We start from the raw sequence: 20,741 nt of genomic DNA on the forward strand, positions 1-20,741 counted from the left end.
GACAAAGAGACGGAGACAGGAGACCGAAAGATGGGAAACAACATGTAGGGCGGTGAAGCAGACAGGAGAGCACAGGGGGAACGAGCCTGACGCGAGCGGGTGAGAGTGTGAGCGTGTGTGTGGGGGGGGGGGAGGAGGTGAGGAGGTAGAGAGCAGAGCTAGTCGAGTGAGAGTCCAGGGACTCCTCTTCCTGCTGGGATCTGACACACACAGCAGTTCTCCCAGCCACACAGGACCTCACTCAGCAACCCCCTCCCGCACCCAGCGCGCACACACACACACACATACACACACAACTGCACACTAACACACACAAGCACCCCCCTTAGAGCCCTGGGTGGTAGGGGAGGTTAGAAAGGCTGGGAGGAAGGAAGGGGGGAGGGCGGGGGGGGGGGGCACACGTCATCCCGCCCCCAGGGCCACACCTTTCCAACCCCCCCTCCCTGAGGAGCTGAGCGAGGGAGGAAGGAGGGCAGAGAGCTCCCTGCGTAGATAGAGAACATTCAGCACTCTCTTATCTCTGCGAGCGTCCTGTCAGAGTTAGCACTGGAGCAGAGGCTGCAGGGTTCGTACACTAACCATGAACGGCCCGTCGATGGTGCACTGTTACCAGGTCATGTCATGGACGATCATCTGAGACTATACACGTGATCTCCGCGAGGTTCAAACTCATTCGGGTGGGTTTCAGTGGTAACCCATGGGAGGTGCAGTCACTGCTGTATACAGCTCTGCTGTCCAGTACTGCTACTGTCAGGACGAGTGGATGATGGGGGGGGGGGTGACCGGAGGCAGAAGGGAACGAAAGGAGGGTGGTGGGTGGATAGAGGAGGGGGCAGATGGAGTTTGTGGGATGGGTGGAATGAGTGCAGGGAGAGGGAGGTTGATTCAGTGAAACCACTAAACCCAGCGGCAGGATGGGAACTCCAGAGGACTGCAAGGACATCAGCCTCCTGAGGACTGTGAAACCCCTCCCCCCCCCCCATCTCCCTCTGCCTCCCTCCCTCATCTCTCTCCTTACCTCCCTCCCTCTTCCCCCCTCCCGCATCTCTCTCCTTACCTCCCTCCCTCGCCCTCACCCCACGCCCCCCCCCCCCCCCCCCCCCCCCCCCCCCCCCCCCCCACATCTCTCTCGTTACCTCCCTCCCTCTCCCCCCCCCCCCCACCCCTCATCACTCTCCTTCCTTCCCTCTTCCTTCGTCTCTCCCTCCCTGGTTTACCACAACTCAACTCCTACGTCTTTTCTTTGCGTTTCTCTCCCCATTTTTTTTCCTTCACTTCCCCAATCCCGGTATTTATCCCTCCTGCAGACCGCTCCATCAATACATCTCGTTCTTTCATCTATAAATCCATCTTTAATTCTATAGCCGCTTTTCCTCCCTTCTCCAGCTCAGACCTGACCATTATAGACCATGTGGAATTGATATTACAGATTCCATGGCGGTGTGTGTGTGTGTGTGTGGTTCATACCTGTGTCTATGGTGGATGAGTCCCAGCACTCTGACGCCTCGCCTTCGTCCACCGCTGGAGAAAGAGAGAGAGAGAACATGACATGGAGATTACGATATCTACTTAGGATCCAATGAGTAGTAATTTGTTTTATCTTTCAATTGCAGAAGACCTCAAAGAAAAGTAGACCCATTTTATGGTTAGCTAGGCTGTTTGCATACGTGCAAAGTGTGTCTGTTTGCGTATCTGTGGGCCAGTAAATCTTTTCTTTTTTTACATACTAATCTGAAAGGTGCCAAACAGGTAGAACAACAACACAGATCAGAGCAGGAATGTGTGATGGAGCACTTCCTGGGCACACAGGAAGGAAGCCCCACTGGCACACTAACAGGAAATGGCAAAGAGTCAGGGACACAATGAGGACTTCCTCCCCCCCCCCCAAACCCCCTTGGGGAATGTGGTATGGTCCAAGGACTAACCAATAGGAGTGAGAAAAACAACTCATTGTAAATAAGACAATTTTATAAATAAAACAATTTTGAGCCAGGTGTGTGTCTCTGTGTGTGTGTGTGTGTGTGCACACGTGTGTGTGCACACGTGTGTGTGGTGAGTAGTCCAAGGGCAACAGCAGACTGTTTTCATTTGTTTTACTGCATGTTGGTGTGCCAGGAGCTGGGCCTGGTGTGAGCTGGCCTGTAAGAACCTGCCCACACCCAGAAACAGAACCAAATGGACTGTGGCTGACGGTCCCAGAAGAGGAGAGAGAGGTGAATGAGAGGAGAGATGGGTGAGAGACAGAGAGAGATGGGAGAGAGAGAGAGATGACAGAGCCAGAGAGAAAGAGAGAGAGAAAGAAAGAAAGGTTAAAAGGAGGGAGGAAAGGATGGTGGAAGCAAGAGAAATGGCAGGCAAAGATAAAGGGAGTCAAATCGGAGCAGAGATGGTGAGAGCAATGGGTGGTGGTGCAGTGTTTTAGACAAACACACATAAACAGGCTATGATGGGGCTTCTATGTTAACCCCCAGGCAAGAGCACACAGTGAAAACACACACACACACACACTTCCCAACTCCTCAGATGAACAAGTGTGGCTGTAGGCAGTGGCAGAGCCCGGCCGCCCACGCAGGGTTACAGCGTGGGTCCATCTTCACCAACACTCTGCTCCCAGACAGACAGGAGCAGCAACAGGCTCAGCGAGACTAGCTGAGGAGTCACCTGATTAGGTTCATAAATATCCACTTCCTGTTTCCAAAAAAACTCCCATGTTTACAACACTACACTACAGAAGTTCACATGTAGGCGGGTTTGGGCCAGGGCATGGTTTAGCGTAGCTAGAAAAGGCCAGGATAGACTGGGCCGGGCCAGGCCGGGCCGAGCCAGGTGGGAGGGATCTAGATGTGTCCCTGAGCGAGGGGTTGAGGTTTTGGGGGCGCGACTGAAAGCGAGACCCAGCCTTCACTCCTCTCAACCCCGTATGAACAGAACCAGAACCCACTGAGGGCCCACAGACCTCACACCACGCTAACCAGCCAGCCAAACACAGCAGAGTACCAGAGGGACAGACACACACGGAGTGAGTAAAAAGAGAGAGAGAGTCCCGATCAGAGAGAGAAACAGACAAAGAAACAGAGAAAGTTAGCTACAAGCTAGGGAGGGGAGGGGAGGGGGGGGGGAGTAGAGCAAGACAAAGACAATGGCGAGCATTAGAAAGAGAGATGAGCCCAGCAGTCTAATAAAAGCAGTTTGCTGATGGGTCTGTAGGGAATAGCGGCTTCATTAGCCTAGTGTAGATATTTATTTCTAAGCAGACTTCCTCTGCTGTCTCCCTTGGGTGTGGAGCACCGTTAGGCTGAACCCTGCAGCCAGCAGGGGGTACGAGGATGGGGAGAGGGTGGGGAGGTCTGTGTGTAAAGGAGAGGTGTGTGAGCGTTTACATAGATGCATAGATTCCGCGTCTCTTTGATTATGCTTTGGTGATTGTGTGCGAGCGTGAGTCCGTGTGCAAACTCAGCGTTGGGGGATGAGGGGGCACATGCTATACAGTAGGTTTACAGTATGCCTTGAAACCCCCTGAGTGTATATGACATCATCAGTAGCCTATCCTCCCGGTAACAGCCAAACCTATAAGACCGCTCAGAATGGGACCTGTGGTCTAATGATTACAGCATGTTTAATATGTTACCTTGGATACCTACACGCGCACACACACACTGACCAGCCTGTGCCAAAACATACACAGTGTAAAGCTGCAGTGAGGGATATAGGAAACTGATACCAAGGTCCAAGAAACCAAATGGGACCCCTGCTACCCCCTCCAGTCCCCTCAACATCCCCCCGCCCCCACACCACATACTCCTAAGGTACAGTGCACACCAGTGAGTAAAACTATGGAAAATGGTATAGCGGTTAGTGAAGACTGGGGTAAGGTGTTTATACTAGTTAGCAGAAATACGAAGGTAAAGTGTTCTCTAGTTGGTGTGAAGAGTAAGGTAAGATACACAGTAGTTACTAAGTAGGCTAAGGCGAAATGCACATGTTAGTGAGCAGACTAGGCAAATATAGGCTAATAGCAGTTAGCTGGTTTCACCAGGGGAGCTAACAGTGTTTAGCAGCATTGCAGGGGCGTACTCTTCTCGATTCCTCTTCCTTTAAACCATTATTTAAGAGGAGGAAAAACTCATCTCCCCCAAGGGTAGCGCAAACACACACACACACTCCTTGACACAATTTATTTCTATATTATTGAAATTCCTCCTCTGTTAATTGGTGCTCTGCTGGTGAGAGAGCATGCTGCTATTTGCATTTCAGGGCCCTGCTAAGCAGTGCTAAGCTGCAAAATTACAGCCACACACACACAAAAACACAAGAACACATGCATGAAAACACAAGCACGCACGCACACACACTAATGTAGCCAAGGTAGTAGCTTGCTGCCGGCAAAGCAGCAATCCATGTTGTGGCACAGCAAACGGCATGAGGGTAGAGATCAAACAAGCCGCACTCAACGACATTACAAACACGGTTGCGTGAATTTACTCGACAAAAGCCCCTGAACCCATAGGGAGTGTGTGTTTGAGTATGTGCATACACGTGTGTGTGTGTGCGCGCGTGTATGCGTGTTTTAAATTAGAGGTTAAATCTCGTAGACAGAGCAATGAGCTCCATACAAAGCAAACAGGGCGCTGCTGGGTATCCTGAGGGCACACACTCCACCACCCACACACACACACACACACACACACACACACCGTCTCCAAGTAGGAGAGAAGCCCACCACTACTGTGCTCCAGTCGGAACCAACCCAAGGGACAGAGCCTTACATTAGTAAAGAGACTATACAGGTAAAACATCAAAGACCTGACTCTGTGCTTCTGTCAGCCAGACCTGCATACAGCCAACTGCAGAACATGGCTGGGGGGGGGGAGGGGATGTGGGGGGAGAGAAGGAGAAAGAGACTGAGAGACTGTTAGACTTAGTGAGAGAGCCCAGTAGTGTTAGAAAATGTGTGTGTGTGTGTATGTGGGGGGGGGTGGTGGTAGTAATCCAGGGCTCCAGTGTGGTAGAGAGGTCTCACCTGGGCCTAGCTTCTCTGCAGCCTGTCTGCCTGCAGCCGCAGCATATACAGAATACCTAATGTGAGTGGAGCTGCCTGTCCAGCCTACCCCTGGCCTGGGGGGGCTTCGGTGGGCTACGGTGGGCCAGGGGGAGAGGGGGAGGAGGAGGGCTGAGTCCTGCTGCTGGCCCCCGGCCATTCTGTCTGATTAAGTCCTCTACACTTAAGGGATAAAACCCTGCTCTCCGTCCTCTCCCACTGGAGGCTATTAGTACACCCCCATTTGCAGGTCCGGGAGCAAAGAGTGTGTCTGTGTGTGTTGTTAAGGGAATGTGTACGTGTTTGAATTTAAATATGTGTGTGTGTGTTGTAGAGGAAATGTGTACCATGTTTGAATTCAAATACATGTGAGTGTGTGTTTGTGGGCTTTGTGTGATGAGTGCGTGCGTGTGTTTCTTTAAGAGCCAAACTGCAGTGGAGCCCCAGGGAGTCTCCCCAGCAGCAGGGGTGAGCTGCAGCCCAGAGCAGAGCCCAGAGCCAGCCTCACTAGAACCACAGACCAGGGGAACAGAGAACCACAGACCAGAGAACTGAAGAACCACAGAACTGAAGAACCAGAGAACTGAAGAACCAGAGAACTGAAGAACCACAGTACTGGAGAAGCACATAACAGGACTACCGGACAGCATGAGTACTAGCTATGAAGACCCTCTGTGTCCAAACTACACACACACACACACCAGCACCCCTCACCTTCCAGAACTCCAACACATTGCACTGCTCTGCATCACTAACAGTTGCTGGGCAAACAGAAGTGTAGTCATGCACTACTTCCACAGACCACTACAAGCGCATGTGCATACACAAACACCACAGGGTTAGGATTAGTTCTGGTTATGTTCATTCTTGCAGCTGGCTGCATCCACACACACGCACGTGTACACACACGCGCACACACACGGTGTGCCAGTGAAGAGATTTGAACATAAATGTGGCCTCAACATTGTATCCAACCACCACAACTGAACCGTACCGGCAGCCAGTTAGCTGCCAGTTACTTTAGCCAGCTGAAACAATTGTATATGTCCTGTCTCTACTTGTCAAAATTCATTGTTTTAAATAATTTGCTTTTTGTGTGTGTGTGTGTGTGAGAGAAAATATGTAATCACACATAATTACCCACATACAAACACACATACACACATGCAGGCACACAGACAGCACAGTCCTTGCCATTGTAAACAAATATTTACAAACCGACCATCATTAATCATTCCTGTCTCCCTCTTCACTTTCGCTGTATTTGCTACACCTTTCCATCTCCTTCCGACAGTATCCCCCACCCCCTCTGCAGTTAACGCTTGACAATAACCCTATATCCTATTGTTTCTCTAACTACCCCCACAACCTCCTCTTACCACCCCCCCCAACCCCCTCCATCAAACGAGAGCCTGGGCACGTTATCAGGGCCTACAATTCCCAGAGTGCTCCACTTTGCAGCCTCAAAGAAGTATGGGCTGAGAGAGCTGCTGAGTCCCATATCACTCCAATGGGTCAGCGCAACCAATCACATGCTTCATATCCATCCTGGAGTGCAGTCCACGGGTCACCACAACCAATCACACACTGGCCACAGACCCAACAGGGTGGGGCCTGATGCTTTCTGTTAAATGGGACCGGGCATATGACATCCCCGCCCCCCCCCCCTTCCCCCATCCTTTGCCTCCATAACCCATCTAATCCTGAGGGGCTGTCCCATTGGCTGGCCTCCCTGTCCCTCTGGACAGCATTGCGCCACCACTGGCTAAGCGTGATGCCAATCTGCGTCCCCAGCCCACCCCTGGGGAACTGTAACTTCAATGGACTGTCCTCCCAGCCCCAGCCTAGCCCAGCCCAGCACAGCCCTGGGACAGGGGCAGAAGCTGATTAACCAAATACTTTTATCAGCAAGGAAACCGCTCTGCCTGCCTGACGCACAAAACGGCCTTAAAACCACAAACCCAGCACCACTCGCCAGAAACACAGAGGACAGGGAGCGAACGAGAGAGATGGAGGGGGAGAGAGAGAGCGAGAACAACACAAAGCCTTCCTGACGAGTCCCTAAGGTTTCCATCCCTCTCTCTTTCTTTCACTCCCTCTCCCTATCACAGACGGCAAGGCTGGTCCAAAATCCTGCTGAGCAGTCCAGCTGCTCAGAACCCCTCCTCCTCTCTGAACACCCACCCCTCCACCCCTCCCCACCCCCCACACACCCACTCAACCCTGCTGCTACACAGTTTATAGGTCTGGAGGCTAGTGGACTGAAGGACATTAGGGTGGATGGCTGGAGACAAAAAAAGAAAAGCGGTAGAGAGAACGAGAGAGAGAGAGAGAGAGAGAGAGAGAGAGAGAGAGAGAGAGAGAGAGAGAGAGAGAGAGAGAGAGAGAGAGAGAGAGAGAGAGAGAGAGAGAGAGAGAGATGATAGCAAGGGAGAAATGAGAGACCAAGAGGAAAGGGAAAGGGAGCGAAGGGGTGTGGAAGAGTGGCCAGCAGCAGTAACAGCAGTTGTGTGTTTTCCATTTTGTGTTTCCCGAGGCAGTTCCTTGGTGGTGGAACCCTATGGGGAACCCGGCAGAACATGGCTGGTCCAGCTCTGCTCCCTCCCGTCTGCTCGTGCCTGCTCCGTGCGTCTCTCCATCTCACACCCCGCCTTCCCCCAAGAAAAGTTTGACAAGTTGTCTTCGATACACAAAACAAGTAACCACATATTTGTGTGTGTATATATATATATATATATATATATATATATATATGTATATGTATATATGTGTGTGTGTGTGTGTGTGTGTGTGTCTGTGTGTGTTCTAGTTCTCGTCGTCAGCAGACGTTTCCTGAGGAAAGCCCAGGGTGCCGTGTCAACTCTCCCTCTTCCTTTTCATTCTGCTCTGCCAGCACTACCTTTGTCTCTCAACAGCTAGAGTACACAAACGCACACACACACACACAAACCACACGAGAGAGCTTCTTATCAAACCACAACAAAAACACAATAAGTGAAAATGGAACACTCAATTACATATTTCACCGACACGCGTACACAGAACACACACAAAAACACACACCACGGTGCACTAAAGTACCCAATCCGTCATGTTCAGGAGCAGGCAACACAGACAAAGACTAAAGAGGCCCTCTGATCTGAAATTTGTTTTTATCATCCGCCTCAGCTGTCAGAGGGAAGAGGGGAAGGTTTTCAATACAGAACTAGCGCCAGCAAGAGGAGAAACACCTGAGAGATGTACGAGAACAAAGAGGATGGGAAGAGAGCGACAGAAAGAAGACAGAGAAAGCGAAATAAAGAAGAGATACAGAGGCCATATAATAGAAAAGAGGGAGAGGGGGTAGAGAGACAGAGAGAGAGACGCGGGGTGAGAGAGACGAGAGGGAGAGAAGCAGACATGATTAAATCACCAGGCGGGTCTCCCGCTGTTAGAGAGTGTGACACGAGTTCACAGCAGAGCACTCCGGGGACGCCACTCTGATCACGCTCCCTGCGCTCTGATGTCATCAGATAGAGCCTGAAGAGAGGGGGCAGGGTGGCAGAGATGAACTCCCTCCGTCCATCACTCTCTTGTACCGTCCAATGTCTCATTCCTCTCAACACGCACGTCGCGCACGCACGCACACACCATACCCCCCCACCTTAGTTTGACACTGGTGACCGAGGACGAGGAGACAGATGAGGAGGAAGATGAGGAAGAGAAGGAGGAGGAAGATGGGAAAGGGGAGGAAGAGTAGGAGGAAAGGCCTCAGAGGAGTTCCGAGACTCTGGAGAGTTTCTAGAAATAAATGAGCTAGGAGACCAAATTCTTCCATCTACTCAGATCCAACAATACCCCCCCCCCTTCAGACACATACACTCACACACACTACAGGGATGCATGGACGGAGCCACAACCATAAAAGCCACAAGACACTAGTCTGAGACATGGATGGCAGTTAAACACACAGTTCCCCAGAGACTCAAAAGCCTACACACACACAACAATACACATGCACACACCCATGTGAGGACCCAGGGCTTCCAGGGAGGGGGAGTTTTAATTGCCTTATCCTGTAGTACAGGCTGGGGAGTGCTTTTTGACTTGAGATTCCAATTTCACGCCAAGGCATTACTTAGTTTGATGCAGACTTGATTAGGCTTTAGAGAGGCCTGTCTGCTTGTGGAGAAGCTGTGACGATGGCACAACACTGGAGGACAGATTAACACAGTTGTCACGCGCCTTCTGGGAGATCCAGATCCAGACCTATTGTCCTGTCCTCCAACTTAGCCCGAGCACAAGTAACTACATTCGATACAAATGTATTCAAAACTACAAACTACCTACTGTCTATCATGACTGACTGACGACCCCCCCCCCCCACACACACACACCTTGCGTGTTTTGGAGAGAGGTTGGTACTCCCTTGGCTACCCATCAACATCAACAGAGCAGGCCAAAGCAGACCCAGACAGGCCAGGCCAAACCCTCTACATTTTTAACCTAGAGATCCATCGACCAACACACCAGTACCCTCCCGTACCCTGAGCCCTCGCTCTCCTCTCACCCCCAATCTCCTATTCTCTTTCTGCTGCCTCTCCTTCTCTCTCTGCCTCCCTCTCACGTTTGATAGGGACATAAAGCATTTATTAAGGGAGAGAAAAGCACTGGAGAGAAAAGACAGGCTTCTCCTCTCGGCCTGTCTCCTCCCCGTCTGTCCAGCGCACCTCAGCACAGCCAAGTCCAACACAAGACTCTGACTGATGTTTTCAGAACGTTGGATGAGCATCACAATCATTCTTCTTATTCCTGGCTGGTGTACTGGTAGCCACGAATACGCTCCGATGTTTTGTTCTCTTTGCCATATAACTGTGCACGATACAATATTTACACTGTAAAGTACATAAATGAATTTGACGTAACCATTTTGGGTTTAGATTCTGCAGATCATCATGGGATGGATATCTACTAACACCTCTCTTCATCTTTCCACAGTTGTCACTGACCTTATGCGAACCAGAAACCTGACTTTGAAATCTGAGGGCACGCGAGGAGTAAGAAAGGGGGGAAAAGTGAAAGACAAAGACAGACATAAAGAAAGAGACAGAGACAAGACCTTTCACCTGTTCCCCCTTGAGATCAGTATCTGTAAATAGCTCACCACCTCACAATGCAGTGTTGATCAAAGACAACACCTTACGTGTACTTTTCTTCTATCACAGCTGAAAACACCTAAACACTTCGTATATAAACATTTGCGAATCTCTAGATTTTCTTTATTTTTTATATCCTCTATGGCCTGAAATTGAGAGCAACTTTAATTATTTGTTCCCCCTCAGCTCAGTGTTCACCAGGCGTATTATTCAGAGCCCTGCGGGGGGTGCTCGCCTCTCCACAGAAGAGAAGAGCTGAATGAAAAGAAATCATAGAAACCCCGGCTGACTGACTTCAACATCAAGGACCGGTGCTAGTCAGAGGGTGAGAAGAGGGCTGAGTTAAGAAGAGGAAGTAATTACAATAAAAGGCTAATTCTGAGTTAGCTGAACACTGCAACGTAATGGGCCGGGGATAAAGACATGGAGACTGGCTAGCTAGCTGTATGGAGATGCTACAACACCCATCTAGCCACATGAAAAAACAAATCTCTTTCAATCAGTGGAATTCAGTGGAACTCCAGAGAATGAGGCTCCCATTAGACATGTTCTATACCACAACTGCATCAACTGAGACCTTCACTCAAGCAAAGAGGATTTTCAAGGATACAGTGCATCAGGACAACTAAACAGATTCTGTCCATCTAAAGTATTTGTGAAGGTGTGTTCAACTTTTAACCCAGGTCTGGAAGGCAGACCTGTCTAGGACCCAAGGCCGGCCTGGCACCTAGCTCCTAGTCCTGCTAATAAGCCAACACCTAGCTGCAAGTGGCTAGCTAACAGTTTCACCTCATCTACAGTAGCAAGTAAGCTACCACTAGCAACTAGATCTGAAAGAATGACCAGCACAGAGACCCACAAGCCAGGCCTGGTGGCAGGGGTCAAAGGGGTTCAACTCAAGACCAGAACTATTCATTAATTACTTCACCAGCAGCACATCCACCGCCCCCCCCCCCCTGCCCCCCCCCCCCCTTCGATCTCCTACAAACCCCCCTTTAATCATGGGATGTGAGGGAGCTGGGCTGAGCTGGGCTGGGCTGGGGGATGCTGGGCCAGCAGAGGGGGAGGCTGCCCAATAAATATATGCATCAACCAGGTGTGGTGAGGGGCTCTTAATTGCCCCCACCGCTTATGTTTAATGTACGGCCCACAGAGGGAGGGGATATGGGGGGCTGGCCTGACCAGGCTGGGCTACTAAAGGGGTAGCGGGGCTGGGGGGTGGAGGGGCTGCAGAAAGGCAGCCTGAGGGGGCCAGAGGAGGATGACCACAGGACCAGAGGAGGGAGGAGAAGTGGATGATGGAAGGGCAGAGAGCGAGAGGGGAACAAGACAGAAAAGCATGACAGGAGGTGAGAGAATCTGAGAGAGGAAGGAAACTGAGAAGGTCTATGTCTGCTAGGCTCTTGGAAGTAGATATACACGCTATAGTGTTGCGTATGTTCGACTCTTTTGCACTTGAATGGATTCATGCTACTTGCTTTGGCTGGGGTCAAAGTTCGCATCAGAGCGGTAGCTGCAGCCCTGCTGCCTCTCACTCATGAACCACACACACACACAAACAGACCTACTTACAAACACACACACACACACACACACACGCTTGAGGCACTGACATTTACACAGCGAAGCCATTACCACCACTCTACCCCAGCCCAGCCTCGGGTTGTCAGGTCTGTCACCTTGCTCAGTGGTTTACTGAACAGAACTTTGGTTGTTACCAGGGGTTTCATACAGCTATAGCAGTAGGTATCACAGCTTGTTACCTAGCAAAGATCTACAGTTATGGCTGTAAAACAAAAAAAAACTGTAACACAACGTTTATGGCTGCCGTATGTGACTGCTCAGCTACAATGAACAACAGAAAACAATTCTACATGCACCCCCACCAAGGAGCATCCAAGAAGCAACATTTAGTCTAACTAGAATCTTGTCACATCTGCTGGTATAAGCGTATAGAAAGGCAGCATCTCTGGGAGCTTCTTCCACACAGTGGAAACCCTGAACCCAGGACAGGAAAGAAGGAGCGCGTTTCTGAGCCCTGCTTCTGGCTGCATTGTTCCAACACATTTTAATCTGACTGATGCAGCAGTCACACAATCAGAGTTTGAGAGAGAGGAACTTAGAGGGACACACTCCACAGGGAGGGCCTGGTAGGGGGCTGGGGTTGGCAGGCCTAGGGTGTGTGTGTGTGTGTGTGTGTGTGCGTGTGTGTGTGAGGGAGAGAATGAGAGAGGGAGCGTGAGAGAGGGAGAACAACAACAGTCACCCCAGTGCCGTCTTCTCTTTAGAAAGCTACTCAGAGCATAGCGGGGCAGGCTAGGTTCCTGAGCGGACCCCGGTTCCGGACCTGTGAGCCCAGAGTGGTGATAAAGCTGGGTGCTAAGCTGGTACCATGGCACAGCCCGGCACTGAGCCTCCCCATTAAGACAGATCCACACACACACACACTAGCAGGCTGGCTGCTGATAAGGAGTTGTCGCTGGCACACACACTCCCCACCAGGGAGCTCACCCTGGGCACACACACACCCACACAAACACAATAGTTGAGATACACACCCACACAAACATATCAGAGCAGAAGCACACATGTATACACCAGACAGGACCACTGTGGAGCTATCCTTCACATGAAGACTATCTATGAAACAAAAAGGTCTTCATCACATCACACTAAATTATATTACAATAGCCAACATTGTCCATTCCACTCACTCTAATACCAGAACTACTGTACACTTTAAACAGATTATTCATCACCTTTCTAAGGAGCCTGGTGTGTGTGTGTGTGTGTGTGTGTGTGTGTGTGTGTGTGTGTGTGTGTGTGTGTGTGTGTGTGTGTGTGTGTGTGTGTGTGTGTGTGTGTGTGTGTGTGTACCTGTTCAGTGTTTTGAGTCAGTGGAAATCAAGGGTCAATACAAACTACCACCTTGCTGTGATTCTAAAATGACCAATCACAATTAATAAATACCTTCCCACCTACTGAGCAGTCTTTGAAACGGTTTCAGAAACATTAATTGAGGTCCACCTCCTATTACACCATCAGTTATGTGCACTGAGGACGCAACAAAGTCAGGTCCTGTTGTTCATGCATGTGCTCAAATACTGTCTATACAATTGTAATATTGGTGCCAGGGATCAAACCATGATAACAACAAGTTAACACAGGTAGGGATATTTAATCTCTTATCCAGCACAAATATACTAACTACAAACAGAAAAACACACGCACTTGGAGGGACCTGTGGTATCTCACTTCCCTATTTTACAGGAGCCAGCTGACCAATGAAGCTGTCCCTGGGCTAAAGTGACAATAAAACACATCTAACGTCAATACCATATGGGCTTGGAAAGATGTAAAGCATTAGACACACACATTAACCCACGTTAACCCATGAAAAATCACTTGTTGAGATGTGTTCAATACCAAATAGTATTCAGATTCTAAAACATATCGTTGACCTCATTGCAACAATTTAATTTATCTGAAATGTGAAATTCTTCAAAGAAAGAAAAAGGATCTCTCTCTCTAAAGTGTAGGACTACACTGTGAATTAAATGTGTCTATACTACACTTCTAGGACTGGGATAGAGTAAAATATACATATGGATCATGACATTACTGGTGGAATGTGCATGGAAGGAGCGAAGAGAAGGGGGGAGAGGAGAAGGGGGGGGGGGGGGTCGATTGGGGTGGAAATTGCCATTAACCCCAAAATTCAGGGTCAGAAAAAAATATGCTCAAGATGAGCCTTCTTCTAACCCCTCTCTTGCTCTCTAGAAAGGTTAAAGGTCTTAGTTCCATTTGATTGACAGTAAGCAACACGGTGAATAAAGAGAAATAAGTGCTCCAACGATCCCTCCCTGTCATGTGCACTCGTTCCCGCTTAATGTCCTGCAAATGAAGCGGATTTATTAATGTGTAATTAAGTAATAATCATCACTACATAATGCATGAAACACTCGAGGGGACGTGGGAGATATGAGACGGTAATGCCCCGGCCAGGCTCTATGAGCAAAGACACACATTAAAAAGGGATTAATCGAGAGAAATAATATTTTGATAAGAACCGCTCGCCTCCTCCTCTCACCCCTCAGCCTGTAAGGCAGCCAATCATATAACCGTTAACAACTTCAATTAACTATCTGCAATTAGAAAATTCCCCACTCTAAACTGATGGTTATCACAAGAATGGACCACTCAAATCTTCCTTCTCTCTTTCACCCTCACTCTCTTGCGAACATGTCTACATGGCTGACAGTCGGTGTGTTACAAAAGAGGAATAAATAAAACATTTTGCAGGGCTTGTCGGCGCTAGCGCTAGCGGGTTGTGTTTAAGTTGAGTGAGCAGGTGAGGGACGTGAGGACATGAAAACACGGATAATCCCCCGGCGGCTGCCCGCCCTTGTGCCACTCCGCTGCCCCGCTCCCTCCCGGTGCTCGGTCGTGCCAGTCAGAGGGCAAGGTGCGGAGAGGAGATAGCAGCACAGACACACAGAAACACGTCTTAGTTACACGTAGATCAAGCCACTGGCCGCCCCGCACAACTGACTGAGTTTGTATCAGCTTTGTTTATCCTAACTCTCAAGCTTGAGGCTGCTGGCTGGCGGGCACTCTCAAAAGCTGGATAGGCTACAGGAGGACAAGATTAGACCCATAAAAATCAGCTATTCGTTATACGTGATGTTTTCAGTCCTGGATGTGCCTTGATCCACTTGATCACGATTACAAACTGTTGAATAACCCATTTGTATAAATGGTGTGGCATCAAGCTATTGGTAGAATTGGTGGTAGACACAAATCAGAGTCAATTCATCATTGAACTAAATGCATTTGTATTTACCTATACAAATAAAATCAATAGTCTACTAATTGTCATTCCATGCTTTCATCGCGGTAGTGTACAGTGTGTGTACCTGCCCATAGCCAGGCATGGCAGTGAGCATTGGCGAGCCATATACCCTGCCAGTCGTTTTGGAAAACCAACCTCATCTTTGAAGACATATGTTTTAAGAGATAGAACAGTTGCATATGTGACCATAACCAGAGCCAGACCAGCCTCGTCTCGCCTACATGGGGGAGGGGTGATGACTGTGGACCACATGGTCAGCCCTTTGCCCATCTGGTATCTATAGAGCAGAATTTGGGGCCAAGTGCCCCCAATGCCAAGCATCATCTTCCACTGTCTACATGCTGCCGTCAAGTCTACGGAAAATGAATTCACTTCAACTGTGTTATTGTTGTAACTTCGTACAAGAATAACACGAAATAGGGTATTGCCTCTGAACATCAACAAGGGGGAAACATGGAGACGGTGCTGAAAAGAATTGTGCTCATCTTTCAAGTAGGTTACAGTACAGTAGTTTATGTATTGAGCACGGGATTCATGCATCAGTTTCCAACAACAAAACAGCCGCAGTTAAACCGAAATTAATAATTAAACTAAATGCAGAGCACCTGATGATGACCATGCGCTGATTGCGAGCAATTAACTATCAATTTACTGAAACTAATTGTTGGATAAATTGGCTCTGCTATTTTTGTTATGTTCCATAGCTTGACTTTAATAAAGACCTAATAAAAGTGAGATTTTATTTTTGAATTTCACAGTACCCGCCACATTTACCCATGGTATCTCATTGGTCATAGTTCTACTCGTGAGTTTGTCCCCGTCTCTCAGTTACAAAAAAATCACATTGCCTACCTTTTACGGAGCGCGGTTTAGCCTGTTTTCGTCTCGACATGTCCGAGTAGATTGGCCTTCAGTATTTTGCAATATTTAGCTTCAATCTTGCCTATTGATCTCGTATGCCTTGTTCTCGTTCATACAGCTGGATACTTCAATTCTTATTTTCCCCACTTATTCTGCCTGTTGCAATGCGGCAACTTCAGTCTCTGACAGCCAGTAGTCCAGATATGTGGGAGGTGAAAAGCGCCCAGATACTTCAACGGCTGGACCCAACCTGTAGAATTAAAGGAATAACTTGTCGTTTGACATAAAGCGCGCCTATATGCTCTTTTGTTCCTTTGACGCGCTCTCACGCGCGAGCGACAGCGGGACTTTATCGCTACAGAGTCCGAGTTTCAAGGGGCAGGCGAAGCCGGATTGACAGCCATGCGGCAACACCTGGTCGGTACTACGGAAGGTGTCAATAGGTCCCAATAATGTGATTATCTTGATAAGAATTACGTTGAATCGATCTTGCCGTTTTTCCTTGTATTCTCCTGTCTTCGTCTTGAGATTTTTGGTGCCGTTATCGGAACTAGAAGTCTCTTTTCTCCGCGATTCTTGTGAACACTGCGACCCTTCTTGCGTCCGTTATTTTACAGAAGGTGGCATGGGCAATACAACCTTACCCAGCGTGTTCACCCCTTAGGGAATTCCCGTATTTATATCTCCACTATTTTTAATGCCTATAAACAGTGAAATGTTTGCGGTCGCTAGCCTCTTTCTCCCTTTTTCTTTGTCCTGACTCTGGTCCTCCCTCCGCCTCCCGATCCGACTGCTGGCGGGGCTGCAGCGCAGACACACATAATAAAGCCAGGCTTGGCTGGAAATGTAGCCGTGTCCCAGCAGGAGGATGTGAGAGTAGGGTCCCGGCGGGGGAGCGCTCTGATCCCGCAGGGAGCTCCGCACAGCCTGGGTTGAGCAGACAGAGAGAGCCAACAGCACCGAGCCATGGTCAGCCATGGAAACTACAGCTTAACTTGGAGCACAGATCGGGGACAAAACATGGAGCTTCGAGGAACACTACATTGAGCAAGAAAAATACGGACTGGATTCTTGTTCAGTCTCTTTTCCTTCCGCCACTTATTATAGTCTATGGCTGGCCATAGAGGGACACCGGGCTCACATTAAACTACAAACGGTTCATAATGGTCTTGAAATAATTATTTTTCTTTAGGTATCGTAGCTGGCCATTGGAGAATGATTTACATTGACCTACAGCCTATAGCCTATTTAATCCATCATTAAAATACACTCTAAAATGTCCAGATACATAGGCTTAATTAATCAGACCAAACAAAACATAGGAGTAGGACTAGACAATTTGGCAGAAATAACGTGAACGATGATTTCAGAGTGGTCTATATCCTCTTTATTGATCTGGAAATTGACGATTCAGAGTGACACAACTTGGGTCACAACTTAAGGACTGTAAGAAGGCATGAAGGCTATTCTTTAGACCACCCTTCATATCCAGTACTAAAAAGTTCATGTTTCCAACAGAAACCAAGGGGGAAAACATATTTATAATCACATGGCGCTTTGTTCTTTTCTCTCCCGCGTTGTGAGATGCTCTCTGACCGTGCCTGAGCTGCTCAGGCGTTGTCATGGATAACTTGCTGGGCTCCCTGTCTTGACCAGCGGGTCGTCCCGCAGATTGGGCCTTGCCCCCCACCGTGAGACGGAGCGGCCTTTAAAATTGACCCCCCATGGAGGTGGGGGCCCCTCTTGTCTCCGTCTGAACTCCCCCTGAAATGAGTGCGCGCCTGGAGACCGGCTTTTTAAGGCTCTCGCGGCGTCCCAGGCAGCGGCCTCTGGCTCGCCAGGGTGAAAGCTCTCCACAGTGGGCTCTTAGTCTCCCTTAAATACAAAGGAGGAAAATAGCCCACATTACAAGCTCCTTAAGGGTCAAGGACAGTCGGGACATGAATGGTTTCTAAAAGTCGTATTGTTCAATCACATAGCCGGCGATTACACAGCCAGTCATCAACCTTCGGATTTGCTTTTTGAGAGCATCCGCGAGCAGCATTGAATAAGGCAAACAGACATGTGGTTGAAATTAATGAAGATGCTGACTCCGATAAAGAGACAGTGACATATGAATAGAACGGCTTCAAATGTTTAAGAACAAGGGTTACACCATTCAAATTGTAAAATTGCTTGTCGAAACCTGTTGGCCAACATCTGCGTTGCAATATCCTCCTTAAAAATTGACAACTAAATCAAATTTTTTTTTTTTTACATAAGTCTTAGGAGCGAAGTTATTTTCAGCCCACATGGTTCTCTAATACATGTGATAGACTGTATGAAACATTGGTTGGACTTCAATAAAGGCATGCACCTAAAACATGAGCATAGGTTTGGTTTGGTGGTGACACCCTGCACCACACGTGCTTTGCCGTGGTGGGGGAGCTGGGAACATTTAATTGGACTTGACATTGGTAGGGACATGTCTCTACTGTCCACCTCTACACCTACAATAGTTTTTAGCGCCTTGTGAAAACCCTTTAAAATGGCACGTCTCTTCTCAATGATGTCCTAAACTGTCCTAGTACAGCAGTGGGCCTAAAGCTGCCTCTTTCCCAGTCTCACAAAGCCTTTGCCAAAGTCTGGCTCATTGTGCTGTCACTAGCATGGCGAGTTCATGTTATATTTATGTTGCCTACAGCACATTTTTTCTCTCTCTTTTTCTCTCTCTCTCTCCCCCTCTCTCTCCTACTCTCCTCTACTCTGTTCTGTTGAACCCTAGCCAGCTCCACGAGGTCTTCCCTCCACAGACAATACCGTTACATCTCATTGGTTTTGCCCTAGATAAGCTATTTTTATAGGAAATAATTAGACATAACTGATTTAAATACTGCAAAGCCTGGCTCCTTTGTCTTGTTAACGGGCCGCGGGTGCAGCCTACAAAGGTGATAGAACAGAAAACATTTTGCCTCTAGTGTTATTTTTTACTGAACATGCTTGGCATAAAAATAAATAAAAACGTGCCCATCGGTGTTTCAGATAGTGTGTTTTGACAGTTTAGAAATGTACCCCTCTCCTGTCTGCATGTGCATCTCTGGGTTTCAAGTGGAAGCGTGTATTCTGTCTTTCTACCTGCTGATGGTTTCTACCACGGTTAAACTGATGTGCGCTGTCCTCACATACAACAGAACAAGAAGGAGGAGAATGATGGAGAGAGGTTGGAAATGGAGGGAGAGAAAGAGTCAGTCACTGGTGTCATCAGAATCCTGGGTTCAATCCTGCATGCCCCCCTGTGCTGGTTCACCTCCCATTGACCACCTCCTCAGACAAACCCACACCATTAACAACACTTGTGATTTAGATCCTATTCCAATACTGTCCTAAATATGCAAATATAGTTCCGCTTCCCGTGATCGTTCTCATAACATCTGACAGACATGTAGTGTTCTATTTGTTTCATTGTGTGTGTGTGTGTGTGTGTGTGTGTGTGTGTGTGTGTGTGATTGTGTGCATCTGCATATGCATCTTGAGAATGTGTGTATGAATAACAGGGTCCGGCCTGGCGTGCAGCAGTTAAGCAGAGGCAGCAGCAGTGTGTCGGCATTCCGGTGGAAAAGGGCTTTTTCTTAGGAGCAGCAACAATGCCCTTTCTCCCCCGACGAGGGCTCTCTGTGGGGAACCCGCTCCTAATTTCCTCCATCCATAATAGAAAGAGCTACATTAAACAGTGCCATTAGTGCCAGCAATTTGTTTTATTCTCAACAGAAAGAGAAATGTTATCTGTGGCGGACAAACTTAACCCAATTAAAGCTGGTGGAGCCGAGGGGCCTCTGCGGATGCAGGGCTGCATGGGTCTGGAGGGCCCAGGAGCCGAGAGCCTGCCAAGTTTGGGGGAAGAAAGCAGGGAACTAAAGAGAGAATGAAAGGGAAAAGAATGATGGACTTTGCCAAACAGACAGAGGAGGGAGCGAGAAGTTTGTCCCGAAGAATATACTGTATCTTGTCTCTGATGTGTGTGTTGTATGTACATGTGTGTGTCTGTTTGAGTCTGTGTTTCTCAGTGTTGGCGTCTGTATTTTGAGCACAACTGTTCTGTATACAGTGACAGTATATTGTACTTTAGAGCTGCTCGCCTTCTCTTTCTGGAGGACCATACATCACCAGACAATAAATCAACTGAATCAAGTGTGCTAGATTAGTTTCCTAGGTCAGGATGTTGCATTTGGTGTTGGAAGGCCCAAACCTCATCAGGGTGTGTGTACTCTGGGTGTGTGTAGCTGTAGGGAGACAAAGGTAGTGCTGGCAGAGCAGAATGAAAAGGAAGAGGGAGAGTTGACACGGCACCCTGGGCTTTCCTCAGGAAACGTCTGCTGACGACGAGAACTAGAACACACACACACATGCACACAAAGTGTGACATGGCGTCAAGGAGTAAGAGGGATGTTGCATTTACATGTTTGTGTAAAACCATGTGGTAAAACTACCTTTAAATGATAAAACCATCCTTGTTCATTAACATATGAGAACACCGTTATCTAAATATGTATACAGCAAATCGCTTTACTTGGAAAGACCCAGTGAAAGGTCATGGGAGCACGAACCCACACAAAGCTGCACTCACGCACACCCCTCAACCCCCACCCCCAATCTTTAACCACACATCCAAGTGTTAATTGTTGTGATAACACAGTTCAATAACAGCTCTCTAATTATCAACATGCCTGGCTGTCAAACATCTTCTGGGTAGTGTGTGGCAATGTATGTTAGGGTATTTGAGTGTGCATCAGTAAATAGAATAATGTGTGGCACAGTCAGTGTGATGTAGTGTGTATGCGCGTGTGTGTGTGTGAGAGACAGAGAAGAGCAGAAGATT

At 48.4% G+C, this 20,741-nt stretch overlaps 1 long non-coding RNA gene across 1 annotated transcript in view; it reads right to left on the reverse strand.

Annotated features, from left to right (window-relative positions):
• LOC136941499 (uncharacterized) overlaps positions 1-16,629 on the reverse strand; it is a 67,121-nt gene extending 50,492 nt beyond the window's left edge. Inside the window, exons 1-2 of the long non-coding RNA XR_010876537.1 lie at positions 15,878-16,629; positions 1,468-1,521 (exon numbers count right to left, since the gene is read on the reverse strand). This is a non-coding gene — a long non-coding RNA (uncharacterized lncRNA). The remainder of the gene's footprint in view (positions 1-1,467; positions 1,522-15,877) is intronic.
• Between the last annotated feature and the right edge of the window lie 4,112 nt (positions 16,630-20,741).

The sequence above is a fragment of the Osmerus mordax genome, chromosome 4, assembly GCF_038355195.1.
Source record: "Osmerus mordax isolate fOsmMor3 chromosome 4, fOsmMor3.pri, whole genome shotgun sequence".
Lineage (NCBI taxonomy): Eukaryota > Metazoa > Chordata > Actinopteri > Osmeriformes > Osmeridae > Osmerus > Osmerus mordax.